At 37.1% G+C, this 3,074-nt stretch overlaps 2 long non-coding RNA genes across 2 annotated transcripts in view; one reads left to right on the forward strand and one right to left on the reverse strand.

Moving 5' to 3' along the window:
- LOC128250553 (uncharacterized) overlaps positions 1–2,537 on the forward strand; it is a 376,824-nt gene extending 374,287 nt beyond the window's left edge. The window contains exon 4 of the long non-coding RNA XR_008266585.1: positions 2,403–2,537. This is a non-coding gene — a long non-coding RNA (uncharacterized LOC128250553). The remainder of the gene's footprint in view (positions 1–2,402) is intronic.
- On the reverse strand, positions 824–1,981 carry LOC128250552 (uncharacterized). The gene is made up of 2 exons (XR_008266584.1): positions 1,733–1,981; positions 824–1,186 (listed from the first exon to the last, which is right to left on the reverse strand). It is a non-coding gene; the product is annotated as an uncharacterized LOC128250552 (long non-coding RNA).
- Positions 2,538–3,074: the final 537 nt, after the last annotated feature.

Genomic DNA, 3,074 nt, shown 5'->3' on the forward strand with positions numbered 1-3,074 from the left:
TCTGTCCTAAAAAATTACATATTTTATCGACCCCGAAAACGCGAAAGGCAAATTGTAGCACGGCAGCATTTAAACTTATATATATATATATATATATATATACACGCACGTATGTACGTATCTGCTGATTCACTAGAAGCGATAAATTACACAACATAAATGCTCGGAAACAAATTATCAAATTACTGAGTACAAGAAACTTGCAGTTATAAAGTGTGTGTCTACCAGATCTACTCACAAGGCATTCGTCTACCCGAAGATATAGTAGCAGACACTAGCCAAAATTACCTTGCGTTATGACTGAACCAGCATCCATGTCGCTGGGAAGAGTATTCCTCACTACACACCAATTGTTATGGTATATCCAAGACTTGAACACGCAAACAATGCGTGCTTGTAAATACATATATGTGTACACGCATGTATCTATGTGTACGTGTATATATGTATAGGATGGGGTAGAGAGGACGGATGTTTTCCAAAAATTCACAAAATCTTTAATGTTAGCAGGAAAGAAATTTTATTGACATTAAAGTGTTCGTATTCAATTTGCATTTGTCAAAATCACACGTGGAAAATAATATCCATCATGTGGTGTCCGTTTTCATTGATGCATTTCTGAAGGCTTTATAGGAAGCTGGCTTCCATTCTCTCCAGCATTGCTCTGTCTATATGGGTGACTTCCACACGAATAGATTCCTTGAAATCGTCCAATGTAGAGGGCTTATGCGCATACACACGTGCCTCGAGTTTACTCCACAAGAAATAATCACACATGGACATATCAAGTGACCGAGGAGGCCAAGGAATATCAGCAAACCTGGAAATGTGGCGGTCACCAAAGAGGGCGAAGAGCGTACATTGATACTCTGGCTGTGTGGGCCGTCACCCCATCAATGCAGAGCGATTCGAACTCCGTATCAAAGCTTGTCCGACACGTTCCACATTTTCTGGGATCCGTACCGGTCGTAGCACCCCCACCGGTCTTCCGTTCATTAGTGTACCCCGTGTACGAAGTGCATTCACCCAACGTAAGATTGTGTTAAGGGTGGGAACAGCCTGATTTCGGTGAGTGTTGAAATGGCGCCGAAATTCACGCTGAATTGCTTTGACATACTCGTAATTCTTCACGTAACTGTCGTAGGCAAATGCACGATGCTATATCGTCCACAGCGCCATACTTCACCTAAAACAAAAAAAAGAATGCTAAGACACCACGGACTGAATGGTACCTGTCAGACATATGTCCCTCCCCATGGAGCTGAGAAATAGCCATTTCAAAACCACCCGTTCTCCCTGCTCGACCCTGTATATATATATATATAAAACACAAGAAATCATTTTTGTCTCCTTTTATAGAAAGACAAGGGTTTATAGGACTGCAAAAAGTGCTCAAATATATTTAGACAGAGATAAAGAAACATTGATCATAGAACAAACATCAAATTCGAGTCAACGTCTTTATATATAACACCATACCTCTAACATTCGACTATATATAAATATTACCATGGTTCTTAAACATATAAAAATATACATATACAAAAACAAAACACAGAAGGTAAATATATATATGCGAATAAAATACAAATATATAGAACGGCATATCAAAAAGGTAAATACAACGACTAAAATTTTAAAGTGCGTCATGCAACTAAAGACCTAAATAAACTAAGATAAAGTAAAATATAAAACGACTAAAAATATTTATAAAAAAGGTTTTTTTACTTACCTCTCACAAGAGTACGTCCAAATAGTTCAATTCTTAAAATCAAGGTAGGTAAGAGTCCAGGAGCAAAAATAATTCCACAAAGTAAATTCAAACACACCTATGACCATTTCGGGAGTTCACTCCCGCGGTTTGATTAAATTTAAAGTGCATCTTGGCAATGACCTCCACAGCAAGATGAACGGAAAACACACACACACAAAGCAAATCCAACAAAAAAAAAAGCTCATACAGTGCCACATAGCTAATTTGAAAGATAAACCCATCACAGGACAAGTCCAAATTTTCTAACACAAAAGAAGACAAGGAAAAAAAAAACAATTATTTCATTGCTAAACATATAGGTGACTGTTGATAGAAATTTAAATGTTCTGGTTTCAAATCCCCGTAAAACTAAATGTTATTTACTAAATCAACTTTTACTTCTATACACTTTCATAAAAGTAGAAGGAAATTTATGGCTGCAAGAAATTATCACCTCAGTAAATTTATTTAAAGTTTTAGGCCCAAAAGACTTAAGGATGACAAGGGATTCCCTTACACAAAACTTGTACTTATCAATATTAACTCTGTGCAAGTTATGTGTAAGGGAATCCCTTGCCATCCTTAAGCATTTTGGTCCTAAATTCATACATATATACATTCTTCTCTTTCATTCTTTTACATGTTTCAGTCATTTCAGGCACGTGTGTATGCGCATAAGCCCTCTACATTGGACGATTTCAAGGAATCTATTCGTGTGGAAGTCACCCATATCGACAGAACAATGCTGGAGAGAATGGAAGCCAGTATCCAATAACACCTCCAGAAATGCATCAATGAAAACGGGACACCGCATGATGTATGTTATTTTCCACGTGTGATTTTGACAAATGCTAATTCAATACAAACACATTAATGTCAATAAAATTTCTTTGCTTCTAACATTAATGATTTTGTGAATTTTTGAAAAACGTCCATCCTCCCAACCCCATTCTATACATATATACACGTACACATATATGTGTTTACAAGCACGCATGTCTGCGTTTGCATGTTCAAGTCTTGGATATACCATAAAAATTGGTGTGTAGTGAGGAATTCTCTTCCCAGCGACATGGATGCTGGTTCAGTCATAACGCAAGGTAATTTTGGGTAGTGTCTGCTACTATATTTCCGGGTAGACGAATGCCTTGTGAGTAGATCTGGTAGACAGAAAGTAACATCAAACATTCACACACACACACACACTTTATAACTGCAGGTTTTCTTGTACTCAGTAATTTGGGAATTTGTTTCCGATCATTTATGTTGTGTAATTTGTGGCTTCTAGTGAATCAACAGATACGTGCATACGTGTATATAT

This window comes from Octopus bimaculoides, chromosome 22 (genome assembly GCF_001194135.2).
Source record: "Octopus bimaculoides isolate UCB-OBI-ISO-001 chromosome 22, ASM119413v2, whole genome shotgun sequence".
Taxonomy (NCBI): domain Eukaryota; kingdom Metazoa; phylum Mollusca; class Cephalopoda; order Octopoda; family Octopodidae; genus Octopus; species Octopus bimaculoides.